The 10,180-nt window shown below is 41.0% G+C and overlaps 1 long non-coding RNA gene across 1 annotated transcript; it reads left to right on the top strand.

Moving 5' to 3' along the window:
- The first annotated feature begins 5,501 nt into the window (after window positions 1–5,501).
- Window positions 5,502–9,894, top strand: LOC123960857. Its single transcript, XR_006822614.1, has 3 exons — window positions 5,502–5,532; window positions 5,617–5,647; window positions 8,934–9,894. It is a non-coding gene; the product is annotated as an uncharacterized LOC123960857 (long non-coding RNA).
- Window positions 9,895–10,180: the final 286 nt, after the last annotated feature.

Here is a 10,180-nt window from a genome sequence, read left to right as displayed (position 1 = left end):
CTGTTTAGCAACTGCTTTCTCCAGAACCTTAGAGAGAAATGGAAGGTTAGATATAGGTCTATAGTTGGCTAAAACATCCGGATCAAGTTTGGGCTTTTTCAGAAGAGGTTTAATTACAGCTACTTTAAAGTACTGTGGTACATAGCCTGTTGATAGAGATAGATTGATCATATCTAGTATAGAGGTGCTGACTAAGGGTAAAACATCTTTAAGCAACCTAGTTGGGATGGGGTCTAAGAGGCAGGTTGATGGTTTAGATGAAGAAATTATTGAAGTTAGTTGGTAAAGATTGAGTGACGCAAAACAGTCTAAACATGTATCTGGTTCTACAGCTGTTTCTAAGGTTCCTGAGTTAAGAGATAAGTCGGTGCCAATTTTGACTCTAATAGCTAGAATTTTATCATTAAAGAAGCTCATGAAGTCGTAACTACTGAGAGCTATGGGAATACTTGGCTCAATAGAGCTGTGACTCTCTGTCAGCCTGGCTACAGTGCTGAAAAGAAACTTGGGGTTGTTCCTATTTTCCTCTATTAATGACGAGTAGTACGCTGCTCTGGCATTACGGAGGGCCTTCCTATAAGTTTTAAGACTATCTTGCCAAATTACCAACACACAAGCACCGGAAACGGAAATGAGTCGACGCGCTTACCGCAATACGTCAGCAGTACGTCGTACGTAAATGAAATAACTAATTACTCATTTCTGACAAAACAAAAAATACAAATAATTAAAATGATTTTATGATTTCTATCAATAAAGTAGATAAATTGAGAGAAAAAATAGAACAGAAAGCCACAGCTTTAGAAATTGTTAGATAAACTAAAATGTTACACATTTAAACCTCACACATGCGCTGGTTTAACATAGAGAACTGATTATTTTATGATGCTATGGCTATTAGGTTACTATTCTCTATCTTCACCAATGATCTTCTTGTTGTTCTAAACCAAACAAGTCATTGTGCTTGCAGCAGAGGAGGCAAGTAATTAGTACGTGCTAATTGCTAACTACTTTTAACACATCTCACATCATTTATTTTCAGATTTTGTTTTTTTAACTAGCTACTTGCCTTAGCCAACGCAACAGTTAGCATGTTGTAGCATCTCTGAAGGACTGTTAAACAAACAGTTAGAATGTTTTTGGACTGGCAGCGCAGCAGCTGTAAGACGCCTCCAAGGCACAGCCTTGGGGATCGCTGTCTCAACTGTCCTGGCTAGACCCACGGCGACACTACAGTGGCCAAAGAGATCACCCGGGACTGGATCCTGGTATGATTGACGGACTGCTGCACAAGCTGCACAGCATGGAGGATATTGCTATTTGGATTACTGCTACATTTGCGAGTGCTCATGTTAACTGGCCTCCTGCTCTGGATCAGTAATCTTTTGTAGCGATGGCTCATAATTCCCCATGATGGTCTTAACCTGCCACCTATTGGCCATTTAAGAAAAATACACCTACTGTTAAGTGTGGGTAACCAATGGTAACTAGGACTTTGTGAAAACAGCCACAAGATTAGGAAGAACACCTAAACTATGGGTGATTAGGAAAAGAAGAATAAACACAATATTGTGATTCCATACATGTCTGGAGAATTAAGAAACTCTTTTTCAACAAACACCACTTTCCTGTGTTTTTTAAACCCAGCAACACAATAAGACAGATACTGGTCCACTCAAAAGTCCACACATCCAGACAAAAAACAATGTTGTGTATGCTGTCTAATGCAATAAGGAATGCACAGATATGTATATTGGGGAAACAACCACAACAGAAACACATGGCTCAACACAGAAGTGCCACATTCTCAGGTCAAGATTCAGCAGTTGACCTACACTTGAAGGATGAGGGACCATCTTTTGAGGCCAACAATGTTCATATTTTGGATAGAGAGGACAAGTGGTTTGAAAAAGGAGTGGAGGAAGCCATGTACACGAAAGTAGAGAAACCATATCTCAATGGGGAAGGAGGTATGTGACATCACTTATCCCCCACCTACAATGCTTTCACGCTCACATTTCACCTCATGACATTTCTTATGACGGTCATTCACACTTGAACTCAGGTGATTCTAACAGCCAAAACGACTATCATTACAACAGCCAAGAGCACTAATGAACCAAGTGGTCACTTTGATAACAACCCCACAGAGACTAAAAACCTGGGACTCTCTAGAGTTAGAACTGAAGAAACTTCTTGGATAAGAGATAAAATGTCTGCAAGTTTTTTCAATCAGTACAGTTGCCCTTGATTTAACCCTCCTTGGATTACTGATGATGTTGTTACAATTACTTAATTATTTCCTTTGTAGCCTACAGAGCTGGTGTGTTAATACTAGTGATGGACAGACAAAGTCTCACAAAGCTTTTTAAGGCGTCTTCTTGATTGTGCCCTAGAAATACATTACATTGAATCATCAAAGCATCACATAAAGCATCAAAGACAGACACAGTACAGTGACATCAAGTGGTATAGCAGCCATGAACCCAACATAGCAGAGAAACAATGCATACAATGCATCGTTTCTTTCAGTTCTTACACTTGCGATCACCATATTTTAGCATGTATGTATCATGTATGACATGTCCCCCCCTTAAAAACCATCAAATAATATAATGATATATACTTAAAACAACTGTGTAAATAGTAAAACAATACAAACACAAACGCAAACAGGGCAATTAAAGTGCTTTTGGAGTTTAGAAACATTTTGAGTCACCCCTCTCTTGCCTCACAGTTGTTTGGTCCACTGCTTGCTTTCCCCCTTACAGGAGTCCGGTGGCAGAAAACCAGTTGAATCCTTCAGTAGTTGTGGAGTAATGTTATGTACAGTAATGTTAAGTAGGCTGGCAGGGCTGTTTTATGCACTTTAAACATTGGATGAACTGATTATTTTGTCTTTAATACAGATAAATCATTAATAAATTAATCATGACAAGAAGTTATGATAACCAATTATTGTTCTATGAGCCCATTCTGTTAATATAAAATCACCTAGCTTATTTGGTAGCTTGTTTAACAGCTTATTGGACTGGAACTCATCTTCTACATTGATCAGCTGGGGACTGAAATAAATAAATAAATAAATAAATATATATATATATATATATATATATATATATATATATATACACTTCCAGGACCGTCTCTATGAGACGCTGAAAGGTACCTTTAGCGTAACTATACTTTGTCACTTTTTCTGAAAGCCTTGGTATTGGGTGCCCTGTGATGAGAATGGTCTGGAAAGAAGAGATAACCAGACTGTCCTTGTAAATAAGAAGTTGTTCTTAAGTGTCCTGCCTGGTTAAATAAAGGTTAAATAAATTTTTCAAAGTAGCCAAGTTGTTCCTCTGCTCTGTTTAACAATAAATATTTCATTGTTTAAAATTTCAAATATCCTGTACCATCAATTTTCATATAGTAGTCATGGCCATAACTAGGCATGCATCAAGAGAATCCTTTTCACTTTCTGTCTAAAAACTAATTCAAGACACGTTGCCTGCTGTACAGAGGATTGAAAATATGGAATGCCAGAATACATTTAAGTTTTTACATGCTTTTAAATCACCCTGAGGATGCATCTGAAGTTTAATGTCTCCTAGACGGTAAAATATAAACAGCTAAAGTTTCCAGTATTTGATCAACCTTTTATTAATTATTGGTTATTGGACAAATGGGCACCTCAGTGCTGCAGCTGTGTTGAGGGTAAATGAGCCCAAGCTAACTGTAACAGTACTATGTGAGCAGTTTTAAATGCAGAGATAATACTGTGCATATATCACCCAGACCTCTGCTCATTAAAACCAGAAACGGTGCGCTGCTGGCCAGTGCAGGGTTATCCCCTAGCCATTTTATGAAACTTAATGTTCCATTTAGAGTGCATCAATCAGACTTCAAATGATTTGGATGCCCATTAGTCCTTGCAGAGGCAAAGTACTGAGACCACTCCCGATGTAATGATTTTGAACAGATGCAGGAAACATCATCTTTTAAAAAGCTATCACACATTGGCCCCCAGCTTCTTACATAAACCCCTATCAGACTGACCGTGTTAGCAACATCCAGAGGCGTCTGAACGACAACAGAATAATCCGAAAACCGCTCAGGAATCAGCACAACAATCCTCGGTAGACCTTACTGCCTTAAGCTCCTAGTTTGAGGGATATCAGATAAACACAAGCACTAAGCTCGCTCTACCTCTAGAATGTTAATGCCATCTCCCAAACATCAAAGTTGTGGAAACTAGGGTAAGAAAGCCGCGTCATGTTTACCTTCTGAGTGAGCAGCCGAGTGTTTACACACCTTTTCTACAGGAACCGTTTTGAAACATCAAAAATGCCCAAATCTGTTTTCCCGCTCATGACCTAGAAATGAAAGACAGCACTGAAGGCAGTGGAAAGAGAAACCACATGGGAATTTAGCCTTTGAAAAAAGTTAAGCAAACTCTAAGTTCTGTAAGAGTGAGGTGAAATCTGATTAGATAACCATGACACTGGCTAAAATGTCCTTTGTTGTCTATATTGCACCAATGTTTCTGAGAGCAGAAAATGTCCCACTGGTAGTCCTTAAATATAAAAACAAAATTCTTAAAGCGTTCTGGTGTATGTCATCTGTTTAGCATATTACATTGGTAGGTGTATCTCCATGTTACTTTACATATTTACATTTAACCTGTTGAGAAATATTCATTCAATTTGTTCAGATTTCTGAATAAAAACACGGCATAATTTCCTAACATCCTTAGGGACACTTCATAGACCTACAAATTATACTTTCTCAAACTTTTCCAAAGTGTTGCAAGTATCAGTCAACTATTGAATCACCTCCTCAAGACTCTCCTCTATATGGAAATGGAGGGAAAATGCAAACGTCTCCCTGGTTAAAATCAATTATTCACAGTCATCTCTAGGGATGTGCAGGCCCTGGCAGTTTCCTAAAATGATTTGAAGTGTGTGTGTGTGTGTGTGCGTGTGAGTACGTGGACAGTTCATGCTAAACCCTTTAGCATAATGTGAGTAACATTCAGGATGAAGAGTGTATCTGGGAAAACCCTCCCTGCTATTGCTGTCTCCTCCATGACCGAACCACACTGAGAAAATGGGCCTCTCAGACAGGTCTGCAAGAGCAGATAGGAAAAGGTTACAGTGTCTCTTTGGTGTAGAGTCTTACTGGCTATCCCACTGCTGAGAAGTTGTGAATGTTTTATGAAGAGTGTGCACTGTTCCTCTGCAGCCCTCTAGAGCTGTGTGTGCTTTTTCATTTCTTCTTTAGTTTTTGTTTCCATTGTCTTTTTCTCTACTATGCTTAATGCTGTGACGGCCCCTGTGTGATCCAGTGAGGCCACTCTGTGTGAGTGATACCTCACTGGTCTTAACCATCCTTGTTTTGTTGAAGTGATGGCTGATCTGGTGCACCTGGGACCTGTGAGCCAGTGGAAATAAAGCTCCACCTGGAAAAACTACACTCTCTTCTCTGCAATCCAGACATCAACCATAGCCTGATCACCCCCCCGACTGCCACATCTTGCTTTAGGTTTATTTACATTATTTATTTTTTATTTACTTTGCACATTTAAATAGTTATGTTGAGTCACTCTTTTTATGTATTTTTATCCAGTTTGTTGGGAGCATGGTAACCCATCGGAATGGTAAACTTTTGTCTTACTTTAGTAATTGTTTGTTCACTCGTTTATTCATATGGGGTAGCACTGTGGTGATATACGGTAGATTTGCTGGTTGAGCAGGGTAAGTGAAGGCTTTTTTAATGGCTTCATCCTTGAGTGCAGAAGATAGCTCTAGCTATGTAAAAATCAAGTCTGCTGTGTTAATGGCGTATGAGCTGGTGCCAGAAGCGTATTGCCAACGACTTAAGTCCTGGGAGAGACTTAGTGGTCAAACTTTTATGGAGTTTGCTTGGGATGTAACTGGTCATTTTAAACGTTGGTTGGCTGCGCTGGATGTCACTACTTTTGAGGATCTGTGTGATGTTGTTTTGGAGCAGTTAAAAAACACGCTTCCTGGTCACATTGCAACAAATGTTAATGAGAAAAAGGATGTCACAGCGGCGGCTCCGTCAGCAGATGAGTACTTGTTGCTTTATAAAGGGAGTTTTAGAGAGTGCTACAACACGTGAGCGTTCTTGGAGAGCTGGTGCACCAAAGTTGGAAGCAGTATTGCGAGGTAACGTTGACAACACTAGCTGTAACTACTGTCATGAAAAGGTTAACTGGAAGGCCGATTGTCCACTGCTGCATTTTAGAAACAAAACTGTAAAATCTAAGGATAAGCCTGTGGCAGCAGCTGCGCCGGTTGTTACGGACTGTGTATCTGAGTTGCTTTCAATGGAGCTTGATCCTGATGTTTTGGCAGCCTTTGCTCCTTTTATTAGAGATGGGTTTGTCACTGGTAGGAAGTGAGGCTAAGGTTCCAGTAAAAATCCTGAGTGATACAGGGGCCTTTGACTCCTTTACTGAGGGATCTGTGTTGCCGCTGTCAGAAGAAACTGATACGGGTGACTGTATACTAAGTCATGGCATGGGTTTAAGTGTTTTGCCCGTACTGTCACATAAGTTGGTCCTGGACTGAGATGGTAAAGGGAGAAGTAGCCATAGGTGTGTGTCCAGCGTTGCCCATTGAGGGGATTTACTTCATTCTGGGTAACGGTCTTCGTTATCTGAGTTGTTACAGGAACAGCAAAGTGACTCTTCCCTTAAAGAAATGTTTGATTATGTTGTATCTGCTAAGGAGATCAAGAGTGTAGCAAGTGGGTACTTTTTACAAAATGGCTTGTTATTCAGGAAATGGTTGACTCTGGGTACTGACTTTATTGGCGATGCTGTCGTTCAGTTGGTGGTACCAACTAAATTTTGTCCGCCTGTCCTAAAGGTAGCTCATGATGAGAATGGGCACTTTGGTGTGAAAGACGTATCTTAACATCTTGAGGCATTTCTGTTGGCCGCGGATGAAGAGATGTTGTGACATACAAACACATGTCATGTGTGTCAGCTAACGGGAAAGCCCAATCAGTCTGTTAAACCTGCTCCATTACAACCCATTCTGGTTGTGAATTAACCATTTGTGCACCTGATTATAGACTGTTTGGGTCTATTACCATGCTCTAAGTCTGGCTGTAAATACCTACTGACTGTGATGTGTCAAAATACTCGGTGTCCTACTGCATATCTGAGGGCAATTACCACTACGGTGGTAGTGAAAGCTCTGTAAGCCATTTCAGTCTTTGGCATTCTGAAGGTCATCCACAGTGATCAAGGGTGCAATTTCTCTTCGCACACGTTTTTTCAAGTCTTGAAGTTGTTGCGTGTCCATCATAACCAGTCATCAGCCTACCATGCACAGAGTCAGGGGGTCTTTGACTCTGAAATCTTTCCTGCGTGCATACTGCACAGAGGTGGATAGAGACACCTGCAAGACAAGCTGTGCAGGAAAGCACGGGTTTTAGTCCTAATGACTTATTTTTTGGACACAAAGTGCGTGGACCCTTGGCTGTTAAAGGATGGCTTGGTGGAGGTGGTTGATTTTTGTCAATGGCTGTCAATTACATAATTGCAACACCAGGATGGAAAAAGTCAACCTTCTCAAGCCATATTATAAACATGAGGCTGTGGTAAGCCAGACAGTCAGAGATGAGGTGCATCCTGTTCTGTTCTGTCAGAATCACAGGAGGCAGAGTGCCAGAACCAGATGACCGTTTGTTGTATGATCGTCTAAAAAATTCACTCTTTATAACCTTGATAGTCTGTTGTTGCTTATGACTGCGTCTAAGCATGGTGAGTTGTCTGATCTGCTACCTAAATTTCCATGTCTGTTTGGCAATGTTCCTACATGCAGAAATTGGATTTAACATGATGTTGATGTCGGAGATGCACAACCAATTAAACAACGCTTTAACCACATGTCTCCAGAGAAACTTAAACATCTAGACTCCAGAAGTTGCTGGAAAATAATATTGCTGTCCCGTCATCTTCTAGTTAGTCCTCTCCGTGTATTTTGGTTCCAAAAGCTGACAAATGTCCTAGATTTTTTACAGACTTCAGAAAAGTAAATCAGATTCTACTAAACCAGATTCTTTTCCGCTGCCATGTATGGACGACTGTATAGATCAGGTTGGTTCTGCCAAATTTGTTAGTTTTGTTAGTTACCTGTTTGTTTGTTTGTTACCCCTTTAGCAAGTTTGACTTGCTTAAGGGATATTGGCTGGTTCCGTTATCTGCACGTACTCAACAGGTGTCGTTACACCGTCTGCACTCTATTCTTATAGAGTCATGCCATTTTGGTTGGAGGAACGCTCTAGCGACATTTCAACTACTGATGAATCACGTGTCAGGTCTAGAAGGCTGTACTTGTACAAGGTTTTATACTCTGAATAAAAGAGTCTGGAGACTTCAGTTAACGTTTATAGGGGTGCTTTACTTCCCGTCATTCTTACTTCCTCTATTACACATTCTCCTAACCATATCCACCGAAACATAACATCCTAGCGCCGCCTGGTGGGAACACTGTAGTCATTACCTTGATGATCTGGTTATTTATAGTGACACATAGCACGCTCATCTTAAACGCATTCAAGCTTTGTTTCACAGGTTGTCTGAGGTGCGTCTGAGTGTCAGTTTAGCCAAATGTGAGTTTGCGAGGGCAACTGTGATTGATTTGGGATGTGTCGTGGGGCAGGGCCATGTAGCTCCGGTCCACGCCAAAGTTAGGGCAGTAGAACATTTTGCTGTGCCTACAACTAAAAAAGAATTACAACGGTTTTTGGGTCTAGTCGGATACTACAGGAGTTTCTGTAAAGAAATCTCTACAGTTGTTTTTCCTCTGAGTTGTTGAAGGCTAAGGCAAAGTTTGTGGGGTCTAGTGAGTGTCAGCAAGCCTTTGTGAACATCAAATCTCTTTTGTGTTCGTCTCCTGTGTTTTCAGCGCCACAATTTGATAAAACATGCTCCAAGTAGATGCAAGTCAGTTTGGTGCAGGTGCTGTTTTGCTGCAGGAGGATGGTCAGGGAATGGCGAGACCAGTTGGCTTCTTTTTAAAAAACATTTAGCTGTTATCAGCTGAATTATTCAGTAATGGAGAAAGCGCTGGCACTTTGTGCTTTTGCAGCATTTTGCATTTGTTGTGTACACGGATCACAATATATTCCATTGTAATGACCTGAAAAATATGTCACTTATGTTGTATTTTTTCTGGAATATGTGGGTTACTGTATTTTTTTGGGCTTGCTAAAGTGCTAAATTCATATGTAATCTAAGTTAAGATGTAAGAGTTACTGAAGTGGCAAATGTCTATTGGTTGAAGATGCAATAGGATTTAGCATTTAATTATCCTCGCTCTGTTCAGATGTGTCCAGGTAATTTAACAGTTAAGTTGTGTTTTCCTTAAAATGTTTTAAGCATGGTTTACTACATAAGATAAGCTCACTAATCATTTTGTTAATGTTAGTGATTTAGTGACTAATAAAGTATCCTGTTGAACTACGGGTAATCACGCGAGAAGGGAGAACAGGGGGAACTGAGGGAAGAGTTGCACGAGCACGAAAGCTAGTCGGCAGCTAACAGTGCTTTTACGGCACTTAACGTTTTAAGTTGGACTATTCATGGTATCGGACACTGCTCTCGCCGTCGTAGGAGTTTGTGACTGTGGGGCTACCACTGGAGGTGTGTGTATTTGCACTGGGAAGTGAGCTTAGACCTGTTAGTTTCTGTGGCTAAGTTAGCTCGTGGCTTCGCGGGACTGTGACACCGTCGTGGGAGGGACCGCAGACACACCGTTCGCCTGCTGGACGAGAGGAGACCACATCGGAACGCTGGTGTTTTCCTCCACGGAGGGCTGTGTTGCTGGTGGTGACGGACGAACGAAGCTGTGTAACCCTCGCTGTGCTGCTGCGACAACGCGCTGTGTAACCCTCGCTGTGCTGCTGCGGACAACGTCGCCCCGGTAGGATCTGGGGTTTCCACTCCACTCAAGGAGGTACTGTTACTTTCTTCACTCTATGAGCTCCAACTAAGCGCGCCAACGAACTAATGCAGGCCTGCTAAAAGAACAAACCTAAAAAAAAGAGTGCACTCTGGTTATAAAAGACTAATCCCTATATTCCCCGGGTCTTTTGAGATTGTTTGTTTTTCACTCCATTATTTGTTGTTAAAATGTTATGTGATTCTTGCATA

This window comes from Micropterus dolomieu, linkage group LG21 (genome assembly GCF_021292245.1).
Source record: "Micropterus dolomieu isolate WLL.071019.BEF.003 ecotype Adirondacks linkage group LG21, ASM2129224v1, whole genome shotgun sequence".
NCBI classification, from domain to species: Eukaryota; Metazoa; Chordata; class Actinopteri; order Centrarchiformes; family Centrarchidae; genus Micropterus; species Micropterus dolomieu.
This window is presented reverse-complemented; position numbering and strand designations above follow the sequence as displayed.